This window comes from Vipera ursinii (assembly GCF_947247035.1).
Source record: "Vipera ursinii genome assembly, chromosome: 8".
Lineage (NCBI taxonomy): Eukaryota > Metazoa > Chordata > Lepidosauria > Squamata > Viperidae > Vipera > Vipera ursinii.
This window is the reverse complement of record NC_139519.1, coordinates 2,536,159-2,558,114: the sequence shown is the minus strand read 5'-3', so window position 1 is coordinate 2,558,114 and position 21,956 is coordinate 2,536,159. Positions and strand designations below refer to the sequence as shown.

The window sequence follows — 21,956 nt, the reverse complement described above, 5'->3', positions numbered from 1 at the left end:
AAAATAAAGAAACTATAATGTTGTCTGTACTGTTGACTTGTCACTGTACTAAAACAATAACAGAGCTATGAAGTTAACTGTCTAGAATGCTGTTAATGGAAGCCTATTCACTCTGGTGTTGAAAGTATGTAACTGGCTAACTGATGCTATGATGTTAAATCTTGTAACTTGCATTGTTTGCTAATTGTTGCTATGATGTCTGTTCTAAGAGGGAAGAGGTGTTATGTCTTGGGCCCAGTTGTAACACCAGCAGCTAATGGCTCTCCAGCAACTCAGACTCCCCATCTCCAGAGCTGCTATTGGCTGCCCCTAGGTGGCAATGGGTTGCTTCAAACCTATTGGCTGCCGCCTAGGAGCCAGGCTATAAATTGCTGCAGGCTGCAGCCGAATTCTCAGTTCAGATCCTGCAAGCAATAAACCATGAGCTTTGTTGAACTCACTTGCCTCGTCTTCATTCCTGCGCAACGAACTCACCACACAACAACTATCATGTCCCCCCTCGCCCTTCTCTTCATTATACTAGACATACCCAATTCCAGCAGCCATTCCTTACATGTTTTAGCCTCCAGGCCCCTAATTTTATTTCCATTTTGGAACTCCTTCGGGACACGAGGCAGCATATGCAGGGCTCCCACTTCTCATCCCCACCCCCCACCCACAGCTGTCCTGAGATGCTGAGAAAGAAACTGGCCCAAAGCCCCCATAGAGTTTTCCTGACCGCTGGGAGGCTTCCCGGGGGCATCTGCTGCCCTCTTTCCCCTTGACCCAGACTTGGCCCTTCCAGTCCAATGATCTCCTGTCCTCTTTTCTTAGGGGGAAGATGATGCAAAGGGTCCACCTCCTGGGCCAGTGACGGTGGTAGAGCCCTCGGAGAAGTGCTTAGCAGGACCCAGCACAGCACAGCGGCCTGGCTGTTACATCAAGACGGAGAATGGCCTGGAGCTGCTGTGGACCAATCAGATGATGCAAGCCCCTGCAGGCACCTGGGGGGAGACCATTCTGCCTGCTTACATGGAGATTGTAGAGCTTCAGAAGAGCGAGTAATTGGTAAGGCTGAACGGGTGTTTTATCTATAGATGGGTGTCCAAGAAGAAAAGGTGTTTCCTCTTAACTGATTAGAGCCTGTTAACTAGGTGAGCATGAGGGCTACTAACTTAGTTCTTTTATTTTAGTGGTGCATTTTAATCTCTGCTCTTAAAGCTGGCTTGGCACATCTTTTAAGTTGACAACTGTACCCTGGACTTCATATAACTGGTTCTCCTGAAACATAAAGGCCCCTCTCCCAGTTTTACAGATGACAGTCGGTTCCCTCACCCCAACTAGGTTAGCAAGAAAACCCCACCATTTTTCATGACTGTAGCAGAGACCCTCAAGTCTCTGATAACTAATAGGAGAGCCTCTTTTCAGGCTGATTTCAGATATTCAGCCCAGCAGTCCAATGAATATTTCAGTTATTCAAATGGTACAATTGCACTCCTTTTAATGATAAAGAAGGCACGCCAGCCCAGGCAATGAAGCCCAAGCCTAGTCCAGGACTGCACACAAGATGTGGCGAGATGGAAGTGCAGCTGGAGGGCATTCTTGGCCCCTCTTTTAGGGTCCGTAAAGGAAGTCCAGCGGGGCGTTTGACACCCTTTGCTCTGCAGCTGCTGTGGCAGGGGGGCACCTAAGTCAGCCTTCTATGCTAGCCCTTTGCCAACGGGCACAGGTGGCAAGGGAGAGAGGGCAGTGATGGCACGTTGCTTTTCCTGTCCCATTATGTATGAATGTATTGACTGGGAGGGGAGAGGTCAGCAGATCTGACACTTAGAAATACTTGTTAGCAAAATAACAGGCCTAAGGGGGAACTTGCCGAGCAGGATGTTCCCTGCAGTGGCACAAGGCCCGGCCTTCGGAGCAGACGGGGGCCAGCAGGGTACAGGGTTTGGGGAAGAAGGCAAGAGCCCTTCCTCCCGGCACTTCCCAGCCATTGGCTGCCTGGGGTCAAAGGGCAACTCAAACCAGTCTTTATTACCTTCATTGCAATTGCCAGCACAAAGCTCTAATCTATAGAATCCCAGATTTGGTGGGCACCTTGCAGATCTTCAAAATCAAGACCAAGACCAGGCCTCTGACCAGGGGACGAATCTCCAGCCCATCCCAGACAAAAGGCGGCCTACCAAGAGCGTCCAGTGAGGGACTAATAGCTCCCATGGTCTGGAAATTTCTCCTTTATTTCGCGTTTGGAGATGTCCCACCCTCTGGCACCACAGAGAATAAATCCACATCCTTTCCCTCCACAGTCATTGAGGCCTCCCTGCCTACAGGGTTGTCCTTGGGCCCGCCATTCTCACAACTCCTGGGAACAGATTTCATGGTTTCACTACACACTGTGTGAAAAACCATTTCCCTCTGAACCGCCCTGCGCTTAATTTTAGGTTGCCCTCGAGATCTCAGATTGTGAGAAAGGGAGGAGAGCTACTTTCAGCCTTTGTGGTCTCTGACAGGCATGATCCTGAGTGCCTGTCGTGTGTCTGCCATCTGAACTCCAGCCCCAATGTGGGCAGGCTTTCCTTTAAGGCCAGCTGTTTACATACACACACACAGAGAGAGAATTTGGTTGTTCCTTTTTGCACCATTCTGAGCTCTTCTATTCTTCTTAGGATGCAGTGACCACGTGTGGTCTCAGGAGATTAGAACAAGGGCATTGTTACTCAACTCTGGTATTTCCCTTCCCTTCTTAATGATGTCAAGAATGGCTGTAGAGAAAATTCCTCTTTGCCTTCTAGATTCTTTTGGCAATTTTTAATCTATTAAAGGCTTTTAAAGAACAAATTTAAACAAATAGCTTTGACAACTTTCGTGTGATTTTTTTTATCTGTGCTGCTACTTATATGGTCCTACCTTTCTGGATAGAATAAAACCATTTCTTCCATATTTTTTCTGTTTATACCTGTTGTATATTTTATTTTATTTTTTATTTATACTCTGTAGAGCAGCCAGAAATTTTTTGTCATATATCCAAAAGATTAACCCATGTTTATACATTGTCTTTCAGAGACCCATTTATGAATGAAGAGAAGAACTTTTCATCACACTGAGCACTTTTAAGTACCCTCTTCTATCTCTTTTATGTTCCTTTCTTCATCAGCACTTCTTAGATTTAAAAGTTAATAAAAGAGGCACACTAAGCATTCTTGTTTTGTATGTGTAAAAATCACTGGAAAAAATTCACCGAGGCTGGAAAAGCCTTCAATTTACAGAAATACCTATGAGTTCATTCCCTCATATCAAGAAGTCATAGTCTTTGAAAATTCCCTACTTCTGCTTCCCTCTTGTATTTACTAGCTGGTTAAATTTTGGGGAGACAACAAAGTCCAAGATTTACCCAACCATCTAGCTTCACCTAATTAGGATTCCACCGTTGACAGCAAATCATTGATTAGGAGCAAAGCTTAACTCAGTAAACCCATTTTCTGCCAGGGGCTGGGGGGGGGAGCCTGTCATGAGCAAGGGGAAAAGATGGCAAACACCAATACTCCTTCCTCCTCCTATTTCCCCCAACCTGTGAGGCAGGTTGGGCTGAGGAAGTGTTACTGTCTCAAAGTTACCGAGTTAGCTTTCATGCCTAAGGCAACAGCGATAGCACTTAAGACTTCATAGTGCTTTACAGCACCCTCTGAGCATTTACAGACTTAGCATTTATCCCCAACAATCTGGGTCCTCATTTTACTGACCACAGAAGGATGGAAGGCTGAGTCAACAAGGCAGGACTAAGACAGGACTAGAACTCAATCACCTAGGTTTCGAACCTTCTAACCTTCTAGTGGTGCCTTAACCACTAGAGCTAACATTGATGAAGGGGTTAAGAATACAATGCCTTTACTCTTGCTTCAAAAGCTACTTCTAATTATTTTATTGCCTTCCAAATAATAGAATTGTAGAGTTGGGAAGCAGCCATTTAATGCAAGAATCCCAAATAGATGCCCGTCTAGCCTCCACCTGAACACTGGAAAACCTAAAAGTTTGCAGGTGGTATAAACTGGCAGGAATAGCTAACCCCCCAGAAGACAACTCAGGATCCAAAAAGATCTTGACAAACTTGAACAATGGGCCCTATGCAACAAAATGATATTTTAATGTGGAGAAAAGCAGTTTTACATTTAGACAGGAAAAAGCAAAGATATAAGTACAGATTAGGTGAGACCTGGCTCAAAAACAGCAACTGTGAGAGGGACCTTGGAGTCCTAGTGGACGATCACTTGACTATGAGCCAGCAGTGTGAGGCAGCAGCCAAAAAATTTAATACAATCCTGTGTTGTATAAACAGAGGCATAGAATCAAGATCATACAAAGTATTGGTACCACTTTATAAAAGCCTAGTAAGAACACACCTGGACTACTGCAACCAATTTTGGTCACCATACTACAAAAAAGATAAGACTGGAAAAAGTTCAGATAAGAGCAACTAAAATGATCCAAGGCCTGGAGACTAAAACATATGAAGAATGGCTGCAGGACTTGGGTTTGGCTACTCTAAAAAAAGAAATAGGGTTGACACGATAGCAGTATTCCAGTATTTGAGGGGATGCCACAAAGAAGAGGGGGTCAAACTATTCTCCAAAGCACCAGAGGGCAGGACAAGAAACAATGAAAACGGATCAAAAGAGAGAAGCAACCTGGAATTAAGGAGAAACTTCCTGACAGTGAGGACAATTAACCAGTGGAACAGCTGGCCTTCAGAAATCGTGGGTGCTCCATCACTGGAGGTTTTTGAGAAGAGCCTTAACTTGTCTAAGATGATATAGGTTCTCCTGCCTGAGCAGGGGGCTGGACTAGAAGACCTCCAAGGTCCCTTCCAGCTTCTATTCTATTCCATTCCATTCTATTCTAAAATATCTGGTTCTTCTGAGCTGCTGATAGTTCCTTGAGTGAAACTGTGGCTGGATACTCTTGGAATAGCAAGAATATAGAACGTATAAAACAAAACCTCACCGAAAGAGAGAGGGCACCAGAGGATGGGATTCTGAGACCCAAAAAGCCATTGGACGCCTGCTTCTAAGTGACAGATTTTCCCTGCTGGTTCACGCTGGAAGTGCCCAAACAGCAAAAGATGTTTAAAACAAAGCCTTTTTGGGCACTCTGACTTCCCAAATGTATTTAATGTTGCAAACATATTATTAAAAATTCCAATTGCAAAGTATCTCCTAGGTTGTTTTCTGGAAATTTTAAAAAAGTAAGCTAATCCATACATTTTAATGAATAATAATATACCTAAAATAAAGTAAAGGTTTTAAAGGAGCTGGCAGATGTAATCTCAGAACCACTGAATGAAATTTTTTGAAGCTCCTGGAGCATAGGGGAAATACTAAGGTAAAAGTAAAGTTTCCCCCGCACATGCATGCTAGTCGTTTCCAACTCTAGGGGCCAGTGCTCATCTCCATTTCAAAGCCGAAGAGCCAGCGCTTGTCCGAGGACATCTCCGTGGTCATGTGGCCGGCATGACTAGACACCAAAGGCGCACGGAACGCTGTTACCTTCCCACCGTAGTGGTCCCTATTTTTCTACTTGCATTTTTATGTGCTTTCGAACTGCTAGGTTGGCAGAAGCTGGGATGAGTAACAGGCGCTCACTCTGTTACGCGGCACTCGGGATTCGACCCGCCAAACTACCGACCTTCTGATCGGCAAGCTCAGCATCCTAACCCACTGAGCCACCGCATCCCTTTTAGGGGAAATACTAGAGAACTATAAAAGAGCTGATATGGTTCTGTTGAAAGAAAAATCTTCATCAGGGTCCAAGCCGGGAATAAACAAAATGGAGACTGCTTTAGAAAGAAAGTTGCGGTTTATTGAAGAGCAGAGCCAGACAGATATGTGGCTCTGAGAAAACTGGAAGTGAGGTAGCTGGGAGTGATCGGTTTTTATACTTTCTTGGGCTTTTGTGCTTGGAATTGTTCCTTTGGCATGAACTTTGACCTGAGATTCAGTGTGCCTTTCTGGTATTCTAATGGTGGTGGGCGTTAGTCCTATTATGTCCCAAAGGTTGTGTCCTGCTTCTCTGGGGCTGGGGCTGATGACTATATCCTGTGTTTGATTTTTGAGTGAGGGGTTGTTGGTTCTAGGAGTCTTTGTCTTTCTAATCCCCTCAGCTCCCACCTTCCTACCCCCAACCTTTCTGAATAGGATTATTAAATCTGCATTTCTACACAGCTGGCCTGCTTACTTTCTGCTTGGGGTTATTAAGAAAACCTGCTTTTCTGTCTTTAAGATCCTTTGGAGAAATATAATATTCTGCCTTTTAATACCTTCCCAAAGTGTTTCTTTCTCGGGGGTGGGGGGGTGTACTGACCTCCTACGGTTCCCATCTTCAAAAAGAGGGGGGAAAGTGGATCCAGGAAACTACAAACTAACTCCAGAAGTTGTGGGTGCTCCATCACTGGGTTTCCAAGAAGAGATGAGACAGCCATTTGTCTGGAATGGCATAGGGTCTCTTGCTGGAGCAGGAGGTTGAACTAGAAGACCTCCACGGTCCTTTCCAACTCTGCTATTCTTAGTAGTAAGCCATGCAGATGGAAGGAAAATGTTAAATGCAAATGACACTACTTCCACCTACTGGCCATCTAAGGGAAAATAAAGACGACTGGGAAGCTGATTTTTAAACAGTTGTCAAGCTAAGAAGATTGCTTACGTTGTTAGGATTGCCATGATGCTTCTAGATTGCTTACAGTTGGGAGGGGGGAGGAGAAGGTTTGGAATGCACAGGTGAATTCTATCTGTATTGGAACCAAGGTCACCGAAGGGATGTTGTGGCAAACAGACATGTTCTTCTCATAACAACTGCCTGAGGATTAATTGGACAATGTGACCTGAACTGTCAGAGAGGGGAGGAGAAGACTTTTAATTATCCGTTTCCCGCCACATTGCCAGAACTGGTTTTCAACTCTTTAGTGCTGGTATGCTGCACCCAATAAAGTTTTACATTAGAGATCTAAATGACTCTTGTGTATTTACTTCATTCGGATCCTTAGCCAGAATCTTGGCAACAGTTATTTAAACTAATATGACGCTTTAAATTGAATAAAGTAAAATACTCTAAAATATAGGCAAACAATTCCATGTAACCCAAAACAAAACAGGGGGGCTGAAAGGAAAAATAATCTTATTGGAAATGGCCAGTAGCCTCTCAATATTAGGTTGGCAAAGAAGCAGGAATGATTGCAGCCTACAAAGACCATCTGTTACACCCTCAATGTATTTTCAATACATTTCCATTTCACTTCATTTTGGATGCTGTCATTCTGGTGGGAGGGGGGAAACTAGTGCCAAGAGGGAGGGGGACAGCTCATTGGTTTCCCACAATTTAACACCTATGGATTGGCTAGATCAAACCGACTGGTTGGACACTGGCAAGGGGTTTGAAGGGGTTTGAAAGAGCACTTTTAATGTAACGTTTCACATGGGAAAAATTTCAGATCTTGCCTTACTCTCCTGCTGTCATTAACTCTCAATAAAAGTTCCTTTTGAAATAATGCCAGTTTCAAGAGTTCTGCTTTCTTGAGAGAACTAATTGAGGCAGGTGCTTACACCACCTACATCAACACAGGTAATGCTCAAAGTTATGTGATGAGCACCCCCTAGTGCTTATGAACAACTCCCAAAACTATGAGTATTGCAGCACCACAGCAGTTGTTCGTCCTTACAAGCGACTGCAGTGGCTCTGCAACACTCACCCGGTTTATTCCCTCCCTCCCCACTCCAGGTCTCCCTAGGCACCAGGCCTTCAGTTTTCACCCTGCAAAGATGGAGAATCTTCCGCTTTCTTGGCTGCTCCCAGGCCTTCGGTGTGTTTGCAGAGAATGGAGGCCTAAAATTTTTATTTATTTATTTATTTTAATTCCATGTCTTCTCCGAAGACTCAGGGCAGCTTACAAACTTAGCAGTAGCCTTCATTCTATGTATATGCCTGCTTATTAGGGTTTTCACACACACCCCAAGCGGCATTATTACAAAGTCAGCTTAATTGCCCCCAACAATCTGGGTCCTCAAGATGATGGGAAATCAGTGGAGCAAGATCTCACACTACTGATCTCGCGTGATCTCATGGTTCTTTAGGCCTCTGTTCTCTGCAACAGAGAACCAAACCGAAGCCGGGGGACACTTTGACATGCCTCTGGCAGCTGGATCGAGGCTCCAGAGGCTTGGAAAAGGCCTCTGCCGCCCGGATCTATGGCCGCAATTATATGGACCCCCAGCAGCCCGATCCAGGCTCCAGAGGCCTGGAAAAGACCTCTTCCACCTGGATCTATGACTGTGGAGTGATTTTGCAGCTGCTCTGCAGCCCGATCCGGGCTCCAGAGGCCTTTTCCAAGCCTTCAGAGACCAGATCTATGGCCGTGGAGCGATTTTGCAGCCCCCCCCACGGCCCAATCCAGGCTTGGAAAAGGCCTCCAGAGCCCAGATCGGACCATGGAGGGGCCACAAAATCACTCCGCAGCCATGGATCCAGGCTCCGGAGGTCTTTTCCAGGCCTCTGGAGCCTGGATCGGGCCACAGGGGGCTGTGTACAGGACCCCTGGCCTCAGGTCAGAGTAGCAGCAGGAACCGCGGCAGAGAGGAGACAGATCTTTTCCAGGTGAGTCCAGCGTGGCAGGAAGGGAGGGGGAAGCACAAGGTATCTTAGTGGGTCAGGGAGGCCTTGGGGGCCTGTTCCATCACTAGGCCCTCCCCACCCTGAGATACCTCATGCTTACGTAACAAGCCGCATGCGTTTTAATGAGGAAGTGAGTGATGTCACTAAAGGAACGAGATTCACTCTAAGAGTTTTTGATTTACAAGTGGAATGGGCAGGACTATCTGTATTTTGAGGAAGGCAAAGAATACAGAGTCTTGCTTAATAACCAGTTGCTTAGTGACCACTTGAAGTTATGATGGACCCCACCCCCCTACAAAAGGTATTTACAACCCAAATATGAAGTTAGGACATCAGCCTCCCCCCCCAGTTATCTAGTTGCATTTTGGGTGGTCAACAACTGGCTTGCATTTTATGACCATCTGCAAAATCCCAGTATCACATGACCACCATTTACATCTTTTTTTTGCATTTACTTCTGGTATCTGGAAAAAAATGCCCATTGAAAACAATGGATTCACTTAACAACCACAATGTTGATGACTCACTTAACAACCAGCATGACTTAGTTATGTAAATTCAGCTAGGTTATGATGGTAAGTCAAGGTAGTGGTAGATGTTTTGATCCTCAGGTGAAGCAGCATGGGGGTCTAGTGGTGAAGATGCTCACCCCCTAGTCAGAAGGTTGAGAGTTCAATCCTAGGTAGTGGCAGATGATTCTCTCCCAGGGCAGCAAGAAAAAATATCTGCTGTGAACTCGATGTGGCATCAGGAAGGGCATCTGGCCAGTAAACACACAGCTCCATTCACTCACCCCAACTCTATCCCGAATAGGAACTACAGGGTCATAAAAAAATTTTTTTATTGTAAGTCAAGGTAAATACGAATGATCTATTAAGGTTGCAGTGGCGTAGCGTGGGTTGTCAGCACCCGGGGCAAGGCAAGTAATTTGCGCCCCCCTAAGCCGTGGATTTTAGCACTCGAGTCTCTTCCACTAGATTAGTTAAAGAAACCCTTACCCCCCCCAAGCACGTGTATTGTTTGTTATGAAAATACTGATGTAATTAAAGTAAAATGCATCTAATGCGCCCCTCCCCAGATGTTGCGCCCGGTGCGGCCGGCCCCCCCTGCACCCCCCACGCTACGCCACTGTAAGGTTGCATTTGGAGATCCCATCAAAATAGCAACAGAGCAGCATTCAAAGGAAGGAGAAACAGTGATCCTTGATATGCTCAGCAGGAGATACCGAAATTGCAGCACAATTTACCTGTCACTTGGAACCTAAAAGGCTATACTGCAATTACATAACAGTGATATTTGAGATTTCTTATTTTATAGGGGGAGGTTATAATTAATGGTCATGTACTACCACTTAAATTGTTGTTCTACGTTTGTTCTTAGTTATAAGTGGACTACTGCCAGACTTGAAGATCAATGGAGAATGTTAGCTAGTGGTAAGACACTCAGGCAATCTTCAGAAAAAGATGCCAGCTAAAAGGCTGACACCTTAGCCTAAGCGTGTGAGATACATCCTTCCACACAGAGGGGATGCAAGACACCGGGGGGTGGGGGGTGGGGGGAATGGCTACAATCTGCAAAAGATGTTAAATTTTTGTGGAAGAATAAAATGTGGATTCTCAAAGAATTACCCAAAATGAGAAAGCTCAAATGGGTCTTCACTCCTAGGCAAGACACAGAATGAGACATCCCATGTCATAAAGCCAGACCTGTCGCAAGAGACGCTTCCAAAATATGTCACAGACAAAACCTTTGCAGAGGTAGTGAAACCCTTTTGACTAGCCCTCAGCACTATCATTTCAAGAGGAACATGTATTCAACATAGAACAACGGCTTTAATTACAGTTTTTTGGTTACTTTTTCATGCAAAAGCCACCAGGATCCAAAGAAAGTCTTCTGTGCAAATATAAAAGACTATTTATTACTCAGACGAGGGGAGCTTGGAATGAAAAGCTGAAGCAACTGTAGTTTGATGAGGGATTCACACAAGGCAAAGCTGATATTAGATGTAGGAACAAGAAATGGACATACAGTATGTTGAGGATCTAATTGTGTGTTAGGATGAAAAAGAAAATCTTTTAAAAAAAGATCGTCTCAACAAAACAACTTGGAATCATCTTTGCATCCAGAGGGAGTAAGAAGAATATGGCCGCTTCTTTCTTGGGCAGTAGTAGAAACTCAAGAACCTTAGAGAGACTGAGAGAGACCAACAAAATGTTGTTGTTGTTGTTGTTGTTAGCTGCGAAGTCGTGTCTGAACCATCGCAACCCTATGGACAACATTCCTCCAGGCCTTCCTATCCTCTACCATCTTCTGGAGTCCCTTTAAGCTCACGCCTCCTGCTTCAGTGACTCCGTCCAGCCACCTCATTCTCTGTCGTCCCCTTCTTCTCTTGCCCTCAACCTTTCCCAGCATTAGGCTCTTCTCCAGTGAGTCCTTTCTTCTCATTAGGTGGCCAAAGTATTTGAGTTTCCACTTCAGGATCTGGTCTTCTAAAGAGCAGTCAGGGTTGATCTCCTCTAGGACTGACCGGTTTGGACGCCTTGCAATCCAAGGGACTCGCAGGAGTCTTCTCCAGCACCAGAGTTCAAAGGCCTCCATTCTTTGGCGCTCAGCCTTTCTTATGGTCCAACTTTCACAGCCATACATTGCAACTGGGAAGACCACGGCCTTGACTATACGCACTTTTGTTGACAGGGTGAAGTCTCTGCTTTTTAGTGTGCTGTCTAGATTTGCCATGGCTTTCCTCCCCAGGAGCAAGCATCATTTAATTTCTTGGCTGCAGTCCCCATCTGCAGTGATCTTGGAGCCCAGGAAAATAAAATCTATCACTACCTCCATTTCTTCCCCATCTATTTGCCAGGAATTGAAAGGGCCAGATGCCATGATCTTGGTTTTCTTAATGTTAAGTTTCAACCCAAGTTTTGCACTCTCCTTCTTCACCCGCAACAAGAGGCTCTTTAGTTCTTCTTTACTTTCTGCCATTAGAGTGTATCATCTGCATATCTTAGGTTGTTGATATTTCTCCCGGCAATCTTAATTCCAACTTTTGATTCATCTAGCCCTGCCTTTCTCATGATGTGCTCTGCATATAAGTTAAATAGGCAGGATGACAGTATACAGCCTTGCTGGACTCCTTTCCCAATTTTGAACCAATCAGTGGTTCCGTGTCCAGTTCTCACTGTTGCTTCTTGACCCGCATATAGGTTTCTCAAGAGACAAATAAGATGGTCTGGTTCTCTTTAAGAACTTGCCACAGTTTGTTGTGATCCACACAATCAAAGGCTTTAGCATAGTCAAGGAAGCTGAAGTAGATGTTTTTCTGGAACTCCCTAGCTTTCTCCATGATCCAGCGTATGTTGGCAATTTGATCTCTAGTTCCTCTGCCTCTTCGAAATCCTGCCTGTACTTCTGGTAGTTCTCGATCCACATACTGCTGGAGTCTAGCTTGTAGGATTTTAAGCATAACTTTACTAGCATGTGAAATGAGTGCAACGGTGCAATAGTTTGAACATTCTTTGGCACTGCCTTTCTTTGGAATTGGAATGTAAACTGATCTTTTCCAATCCTGTGGCCACTGTTGAATTTTCCAAATTTGCTGGCAAATTGAGTGTAGCACTTTTACTGCATTGTCTTTTAAGATTTTGAATAGCTCAGCTGGAATACTGGCACCTCCACTAGCATTGTTGTTGCTCAGTTTTTCTAAGGCCCACCTCACTTCACATTCTAGGATGTCTGGCTCAAAGTCAGTGACCACCTCATCGTTGTTATCAGGGACGTTAAGCTCATTCTTGTATAGTTCTTCTGTGTAATTTTGCCACCTCTTAATCTCTTAAACGATGAGTGTGGCCGAGAACATTTGGGAAGAGTTTGATCCTGTGACTCCAGATGAAGTGGACAGGATCATGGGGAAATTAAGTGCCACCACGTGTTTATTGGACCCGTGTCCCTCGTGGCTGGTCTATGTGTCTCGGGAGGTTACACGAGGCTGGCTCCTAGCAGTTATCAATGCCTCACTGAGTGAAGGGTACTTCCCTGCCGCCTTGAAAGAGGCGGTAGTAAGGCCCCTCCTTAAGAAAACTGCATTGGATCCAGCTATTTTAAACAACTTTCGTCCTGTCTCCAACCTTCGCTTTCTTGCGAAAGTCATTGAGAGCGTGGTGGCACAGCAACTCCCTTTGGTCCTGGAGGAAACTGAGTATCTGGATCCGTACCAATTGGGTTTCAGGCCCGGATATAGCACGGAGACGGCATTGGTCGCGCTGGTGAATGATCTCTGGCAGGCCCGAGATAGGGGTTACTCCTCTGTCCTGGTCCTATTAGATCTCTCAGCGGCTTTTGATACCATCGACCACGGTATCTTGCTGCGTCGTCTTGAGGGGTTGGGAGTGGGAGGCACCGTTCTACGATGGTTCTCCTCCTACCTCTCGGGCCGTTCGCAGACGGTGTTGGTAGGGGGGCAGAGATCAACCGCTAGGCCCCTTAGTTGTGGGGTGCCTCAGGGATCGGTGCTCTCGCCCCTCCTGTTCAACATCTATATGAAGCCGCTGGGTGAGATCATTCATGGTTTTGGTGTGAGGTATCACCAATATGCGGTTGATACCCAGTTGTTCATCTCCACCCCAAACCAACCCAGTGATGCCCTCAATGTGATGTCCCGTTGCCTGGAAGCGGTACAGATTTGGATGGGAAAGAACAGGCTCCGGCTCAACCCGGCCAAAACTGAGTGGCTTTACGTACCGACATCTCGTTTAGTCCAAGAGGTTCCATCTTTGATTATAGGAGGAGAGATATTACCTCCCGTTGATAGAGCACGCAACCTGGGCGTCCTCCTGGATTCACGACTCAGTTTTGAAGATCATATTGGAGTCGTAGCTAGGGGGGGTATTTGCCCAGATTCGCCTGGTACACCAGTTGCGCCCCTTTCTGGACCGAGATGCCCTACGTACAGTCACCCATGCACTCGTTACCTCCCGTATAGACTACTGCAATGCTCTCTACATGGGGCTGCCCTTGAAGACCACCCGGAGGCTTCAACTGGTGCAGAGTGCAGCTGCACGGGTAGTGATGGGAGCACCCCGATACTCCCATATTACACCCCTCCTGCGTGAGCTGCATTGGCTACCGGTTGCCCTCCGGGTGAGATTTAAGGTGCTGGTTCTTACCTTTAAAGCGCTACATGGCTTAGGCCCGGGATACTTGCAGGACCATCTACTGCCGGGAACGAATTCCCATCGCCCAGTGCGCTCACACAGAGAAGGCCTCCTCAGGGTACCGTTGGCCAGACAATGTCGGCTGGCGACCCCCAGGGGGAGGGCCTTCTCTGTGGGAGCGCCAGCCCTGTGGAACCAGCTCCCCCCTGAGCTTCGGATGGCCCAAGATCTCCAGTCCTTTCGCCGCGGCCTCAAAACACTCCTTTTCCACCTGGCTGACCTGGACTGAAAGGGATTTTAATCATGTTTACAATTTTAACTCTATTCTTTAATTTATTTTAATTTACTTCAATTTTTAATTTTAATTTACTGTACAGAGACCTTTAAGTTTTGTTGTTGTTAGCCGCCCTGAGTCCCTCGGGAGATAGGGCGGGATATAAGTCCCATAAATAAATAAATAATTAAATAAACATTTTTGAATGATTTAAGCTTTACTGGCCACTCTATACTGGATGCTGACTAGTTAGCAGATAGCATCTGTGTTGATCATCATTCAAAATACATCGTTTTCTCCATCATGGCAGCTAGGAATTGGTCCGTCTAGCTCTTTGAAGGAATCCCTCGTTTCTCCAGAAAACTCATTCAAAGGCAAAGAGTTGCCGAACAGAGGCACAGCTGGGGAAAGGAGGAGGTTTGGGGATGGGCTATACAAGAGAAGGAAATGGAAACCACGATAGAAAGTAAGTCAGAAGAAAAACAAGGTGAGCCATTTCCAAATGCAATTTTGGAAATTCTTGACTTCTTTTTGTTAGATGTGCTCGTATCTTTGGTACTTGATTCAGCTGAGTTTATACTTGCTGCCAATAGATATTTCTCAATTTTTGTTTTATAGAAACAGATTTTTTAATTCTGATCCCCCATCACATCTTAAGTTTAGCAGGGGGCTGATAGGAGGGGAGCTGAGGGAGGAAAAGAAACATGAGTGGCCAAGGAAGAGACTTCTGGGTCCTTTTAAAATTTTGCAAAGAATGTAACTCCTTGGGGGGTCCATACTTTTGCGTGCCCAACTGTTTTCGTTTGGAAGAAGCCTCCAATCAGCAGGGAGTAGGCAAGGATACATCTCTCAAACTTCTTATGGAGTGACTGAGGATGATACATGATACCCTCAGCCCCCCACCTGCCCCTTTTCTCTCCCTTTCATCCTGGGCGGGCGGGCGGGCGGGCGTGTTGGGGAGAATGGCTTTGTGCCTGGGGGAGTCCTAGGGGTTTAGCCTCTCTGGAGGACATTTCTTGATAAGGACTTAGATCCAATACAGGATTTAAATCCCTTCATCCAGAGATGTGGAACTTCAGACAGCCACAATTTATAAATTGTTATGCTTTATTTTTAACAGACTTTCTCAGTTTGCAATTATATGAGAGCATACAAAAATTACAAATTTATAAAAATTCTAAGAATAAATTTATAAAAATTCTAAAAATTGCAAATTCTTGATGGATGCCAGTAGAAAGGTCGTTTTTATTAGCAGTAATTCTAGTACTGTCTAAGTTTGTGTAATTTGTTACCTTTTGGGTTCCTTCTTTAGATTTAGGTGTAAAAAATATTTTTTAATTTTTTTAAAAAAATTTCTTTTAAAAATGTACAAACTTACAATTTTTAATAAACATTAGATTTATGGAGGACTTAAACTTCTTGAGGTTAATACTGTAATAATACGTAAAAGTCAGCCTCAGCCTGACTTCTGTTCCCCCAGGCAGGACTAGAACTCCCGGTCTCCCGACTGCTAGCATGGCACCCTAACCACTAGACTGATGCAATCATAAAACGACTTCCCAAACAATTAAACCCCTTGTCAATATTTGCCCTTCTCAACCATCTTTCCTTCAGGGTCTGAAGCTTCTTTAATGTTCTCGGTGCTGGATTTCCCCCCTCAAACGCCATTATCCTTTCCCTTAACTCCTTTGCCCCACCTCGGGCAGGAAAGCCGGCGGGGGCACCGAGGGGCCCTCACTCTACAGGCCCCCCATCCCAAGAAGCGGCTCTTTCCTTCCTGCGGCGACCGACATCCCAGCGACCGGGAAACAGCACCTGCAGGGAGGCAGCAGCAGCAGCAGCAGCAGGAGGAGGAAAGAGGCAGGAATGGGGGGGGTCTTTACAGCCGAACGGAGGGGGAGGAGGGCCGCCGCTGCCCCTCGCCCGGCCGGGCAGGGAGGCGGCGGCAGAGCCGGCCTGGAGGCCGGCGCTGGCCGTGACGAGAGGCAGCCGCTCCGGGTCTAACGGCCTCGGGGAGCCTCTCCTCCCGCCCCGCCTTGTGGGGCTTCCCTGCGGGGCTCCGCGCCAGGTGCCGGCGGGCTCCTGCGGGCCCCACCCGGGCGGCGGCCCTTCAGCCCCCGCGGAGCGCCGGTCTGGGCGACCGGAGCCCCGGCCCGTGCCTGGCCGGGCGAAGCAGCGGGCGCTCCCGGCCGGCGAAGCTCGCGAGGCGGCTCGGGCTCCGGATGCGCCGGCGGAGGCCGCCTCGCCTGGGCTGCTCCCCGCCTGGAGCCGCGGGCCGAGCGGCGAGGCTTCCGCGGACCCGCAGCCGGGCAGGACGGGGCGGTGGGCTGCCTGCGCGGGCGGCCGCTTTCCGGGCACCCGTTTCCGCCGTCCAAGCGGGGCCGAAGCGGCGCACCTGGCCAGCGGGCGTCGCCGCGTCCTCCCCCCTGCGGCGGCGGCGGCGGCGGCGGGGCGCGGGTCGGGCGGGGGTCTCCGCGCCGCCTGCCGTTGGGCGCGTCTGCCGCTGGGGGGCGCTGGCGGAGGCGCCCTTTTGTCGTCGCCGGCCTCGCGGGCTCCAGCCCGGTGCAGGTGGCGGCGGCGGCGGCTTCTTCTTTCTGCGGCGCGCAGAGGAGCGACGAGCGGCGGGCGAGGCGCGGCGGCGGCTGCGGCGGAGCCGGGCGCGGATGCTGTGAGGACGCTCGCCTCGGCTCGCTCGCCGCCGGGGCGGATTTGGGCTCAACCGCGGCTGGCCCCTACCAGGGCGGCCCACGCGCGCCCGCGGCTGCCTCGGCCCGTTCGGCGGCGGCGTCTTCGGCAGGGTGCGGTAGGTTCTCTGCGGGATGCGGCCGCCTCGCTCCCGCTGCGCACGGCCGGCAGCAGCGCCGTCGGGGCGCCTCTCCCCAAACGGGTCAGCAAAGGCTGGAAGGCGACCCCCGCCCCCCCCCCGCGAAAAAGCCGCAGGACGCCTCCCGGCCGCCGGAGCCCGCAGCGTCCGGGGCGGGTGGGCGATCTCGGGGGGTCCCTGCAGCTCCCCGGGACTTGGCAGCCGAGGCCCCCCGCCGGTCCCGGGAGGGGGCGGGGAGTCCTTTTGTCTTTCAACCGGGCTTCTCTCGCGGGCGTGGCCGGTCACCCTGCCCGGGGCGGGGGCGCATCTGGAGCCCCCTCGGGCTGCTCCCTCCCCGGCAGGACCGGCGGGCAGGAGGAGCGCCCGGAGCGGCTGCCTGGCGGAGATGCCCGGGGCTGCCGGCGGGCGCGGCCGGTCTGCGGGGCGGGGAGGGGCTTTCTCTTCGGCTGCTGGCTGTGGCAGCGGAGCCGGTCAGAGCGACGTAGCCGAGGGAAGGATGGATCGATCCATCCTTCCCTCGGCTACGTCGCTCTGACCGGCTCCGCTGCCACAGCCAGCAGCCGAAGAGAAGCCGCCCCGGCATTCAGGAAGATTTTGTAAACTCGCCCTCTCGCTCAGAAATGGTCGCTCTCTTCCCGGCAGGGCTTCTCCACCTTCGGCTTAGTACATTTCTCCTCCCGGCGCCAGTCCGGCCACTCCGGCGTAGCCAGCAGAGGCGGCCGGCCGGATTCCCGGGAGCCGGAGAGCTTCGGGAGGGTTTGGGGGAAGCTTGCAGCAGGTCTCCTTGGTAAAATGTGAGGTGCGGGGCGGGTCGAGATCTTTCTTGGAGGGTGGGAGGGCATAGATCAGAAAGTGCAAATGTTTTCTGGCCGGATGAATGCTTCTTGCTGAATGGGCGGGGTGGCTTTTGGGGACCCCATCCGTCAGGAGAGAAGCTGTGCCAGCCCTGTTATCGGACCACCAGGATGTGTAGAGGAAGAAATGCTGTCGTCCTGCCTTAATTCTCCTGCTTGGTTTTTGCTTTCTGCCCTTCTTCCCTGCCGCCTGATAGCTGCCCATCAAGGGAGGAAGCACGCCTGGGTAAAACTAAGAGGGGACTCCTCTGTAGACAAGGGGAGGCCCACCCTATACCACAAAGCTTCAGTCAAGCAGTGAAACCTCAAATATAATCCCAAAGAATCTGGGCCTTCCCCACACAGGTAGTCCTCGACTTACTACAGTTCGTTTAGCGGCTGTTCAAAGTTACAAGAGAACTGAAAAAAGTGACTTATGACCGTTTTTCACACTTATGATTATTGTAGCATCCCTAGGGTCGTGTAATCAAAATTCAGACTCTTGGCAGCTGACTCATATTTATGACGGCTGCAGCGTCCCAGGGTTGTGCAATCATCTTCTCGGACCTTCTGACAAGCCAGGTCAGTGGGGAAGCCCGATTGACTTAACAACAGTGTTACTAATTTAATGCCTGCAGTGATTCACTTAAAACTGTGGCAAGGGAGGTCATAAAACGGGGCAAAACTCACTTAGGAAATGTCTCGCTTAACAACAGAAATTTTGGACTAAATTGTGGTTGTAAGTGGAGGACTATCTGTACTCTCCCTTGATGAAACCTAAAAATAAGAGAATCAGTGGAGAGAGGAGAAATGGGAAACTCAGATAGCTCTTGGCGGTTTAGAAGGCTTCCCCGAGGGTGCTTGTGTTGATTTCCAGACTGAGACATTCATCGTGGGTGGGTGGGTGTCACAGAAGTCCAGTTGAAGCTCTCCTTACATGGGACACGTGTGAAAAAGAGCAGAGCTTCAATCATGCAGAGAGACCATCATCATCCTAACTTTAGACTTCTCTTACATGGATGAAATGTAGTCTGTATCACATAACATGCAAACCAAAATTAACGGAATCATGGTTTATTGGATTAATTCAATTGCCTTAGATTCAGCCCGAGCTACAAAATAGAATTACAGAGTAACAGAGTTGGGAGGGACCTTGGAGATTTCCTAGTCCAACCCTCCTCTGCTCAGGCAGGAGACTCTATGAATCCAGACATTGGCTGGCTGTCCAATCAATAACTGCAACACTTTTGCTCACACATTGTACGCTCAGGCATCTCTCTTTGGAGAGCCAGTGAAGACACCTTTCTCTTGCAACTGGCAGTACATTAAATTTTGTACTCCAGGTATCTCAAAGCTTCTAGATAGCTAGGCCATTTTTAAGAGAGAGGATCGGTTGAGCACTTACAATTCCATGAGAAAAATTGAGGCACGCCACAATTAAAGAAGATAGAAAGATAGGATTCTCAATTGGCCAAGGAATTTGTCTCCAGTGCATAAGCTCTCAGTGTACATACAAGAAACACGTGATAAATCATGATCATCACAAAAATACATTCATCATAAATCATACGATACAATAGTGATAGTCAAAGGATACTAAATAAGCAATCAGCATAAATCACTATGATACTAAAAAAAACAATATAAATCATAAGATACAAGCAACAAAGATTTAGTCATAAGAAGATAAGGAGATGGGTAATAAGAAAGATGGGAAGAATAATAGTAATACAGCCTTACTAGGTAATTTGACAATGTTTTGGGGAATTAGTTTTTTAGCAGAGTGATGATTGGGGGGAGGAACTGTCCTTGTGTCTAGTGGTTTTGGCGTGCAATGCCCTATAGCGGCGTCCTGAGGGGACGAATTGAAGCAGTCCATGTCCAGGATGTGAGGGATCTGCAGATATTTTCACAGCCCTCTTTCTGACTCCTGCAGCATGCAGGTCCTCGATGGAAGGCAGGGCGGTAGCAATTGTTTTTTCTGCAGTTCTAACTATCCGTTGAAGTCTGTGTCTGTCTTGCTTGGTCGCTGTGCCAAACCAGACAGTTATAGAGGAGCAAATGACAGGTTCAGTAATTTGTTTGTAGAACAGCAGACCTCTTAATGTGAAAATCCAGGCAATCTGTGTCTCATTTTTCTACCCCTGGTTGTAGAGCTTGATCATTGGAGTGTAAAACTCCTCTGTGGCTAATTTTGCCACCTCCTTGCTATCTGGGCTGCCTTCTCACTGTTGCCCAGTCACTGCCCGCCTATCTTCTCAGCCTCCCTCTTTAGACTCCATGATCACTTAGCCTTTCCCTTGTCACATCACCCTGAATGAAGGGGTGGTATTGCGCAATATGTCCTTGCCCCGACAGGAGCTACTGGTGCTCCCTGTGTCTAAGAAAAAGCCACATCTCTGTTTCCATGGTTATGTTCAGCTTTAGAAATTAGCTGATGCCAAAATGCAACAAACGCACATGCAGAGTGGTGGGAAGTTTCTGCTTGCAGCTGCCTTCCTTCTGCTGAGTCATAATTATGGCCGTTCCATTGGAGGAGGAGGGGAACCTGCAGGGTCCCCCTTGGAGTGGGATTTTTCCAAAGGAAATCCGATTTCTAATTTCATGAATACTAGTAGGGTGCCATTCGGAGAACCTGAACACTTGGCAGCGCAGCCGCAGCTGTGTCTGTAGATGAGGAAAAGGACCTCCCCCCCTTGCAGATTGCAAGGGGAGAGAATAGCTCTAGAAGATGGGGGGCAGAGTAGGGGGGCTCTTTCTCGCTTTGATTTTGCTTCTTACAGGAGAGGAAACTCACCTGGAAGGTGGGTTTTCTGCAGCTCCAAAGTTCACTTCTGAGCTTGGCCGAGGAGCAGGTGTTCAGCGGTTGAGAGCCAGGCTACTATGCAGGTGCTTGGAATCGGACACCCATGTTGTGTAAACCTGGCAGGATTTGCTTATTGGTTCCAGGACTGAGCCGATGCCCAAGGGTGCAAGGCACTTTGTCCTGTTGGTGGCAATTACAGGATTTATAGTATTGATAGAAATTTATCTCTCAGGGTAGTACAAAAGCTCATTTTCCTCACAGCATCAACCCAAACCCTCCCAGGAAGCTGAGTGGAGACTTAGCCTGGGGGTCCCCACCCCCAATCCTGCACTTTCACCATAGAAAACACCAGTCTGCTTTCTTTTATTTCTTTTGTTCTCAGAAACTCAAAGTGATTTGACCAGCGCTCCTCCCTTAACACCATCCTTGTGGGGTGAATTGGGCTGATGGTGAGTCCACCATCCTCACAATGGCCGTTCTGATCTTCTTCCACCTGTGCCATTTCTCCCTCCCCCTAAAGCTGTCCCGGGACGACTGGCCTTTCTTGGGCAGCTGCTTCATGATCTTCGCCCATTGCTGTTGGAGGAGACCTGCGTCAGTCTCTTGCAACAGTGAAGAAAGCTAAGGCTCAGAATGAACTAAGTCTTGCAACAAATGTCAAAAATAGTAATAAAAAAAATCTTCCAACATATAAAAAAACAAAAAAAAAGTCAAGGAAACAAGTGGTCCGCTAATGGGAGAAGATGGCAAGGAAATAACAAGCAGTAGAGAGAAAGCAGAGCTCCTTAACTCATTCTTTGCATTTGCCTTCACACAAAAAGAAAATACAGCCCAACCTACCAAAAACAACCATAAAAGACAGACTAGAATACAGATTAAAATAAGCAAGAAAATGGTAAGAGAACACCTGTCTGCTCTGGACAAGTTCAGATCACTGGGACACGATGGATTACATCCCAGAGTCCTGGGATGACCATATTTTTCAAAGAACCTGGAGCCCCAGGGAACTACCAGAGGACTGGAAAAGAGCTGAGTTTGGTTCCCATCTTCAAAAAAGGGGAAAAACAGATCCAAAAAATTACAGACCAATCAGCCTGACATCAATACCTGGGAAGATCTTGGAAAAGATAAGCAACAGGTCTGCAAACATCTAGAAGCAAGCAAAGTTATAACCAGCAGCCAGCATGTGTTTGTTGAAAACAGATCATGCCAAACCAATCTTTTTTTTATTCTTTGACAAAGTTGGCCAGCGAAATGCTGTGGACAGTATATTTAGACCACCAAGGAATTTGACAAAGTAGACCACAACTTACTTCTTGGTAAGCTAAAAAATATGGGATACACAGCATTACACCAGATGGATTTGTAACTGGCTGACAAATCATACCCAACCTGTAGTCCAATAAATAGAACTACATCTACATGGGAGGAAGGAAGC

General features: G+C 47.9%; 1 protein-coding gene across 1 annotated transcript in view; it reads left to right on the top strand.

Annotated features, from left to right (window-relative positions):
- Positions 1–9,540, top strand: part of BOLA3 (bolA family member 3) — a 460,366-nt gene extending 450,826 nt beyond the window's left edge. The window contains exon 7 of the transcript XR_014493187.1: positions 9,510–9,540. The gene's annotated coding sequence lies outside the window, so the exon portion shown is untranslated. The remainder of the gene's footprint in view (positions 1–9,509) is intronic.
- The last annotated feature ends 12,416 nt before the right edge of the window (positions 9,541–21,956 follow it).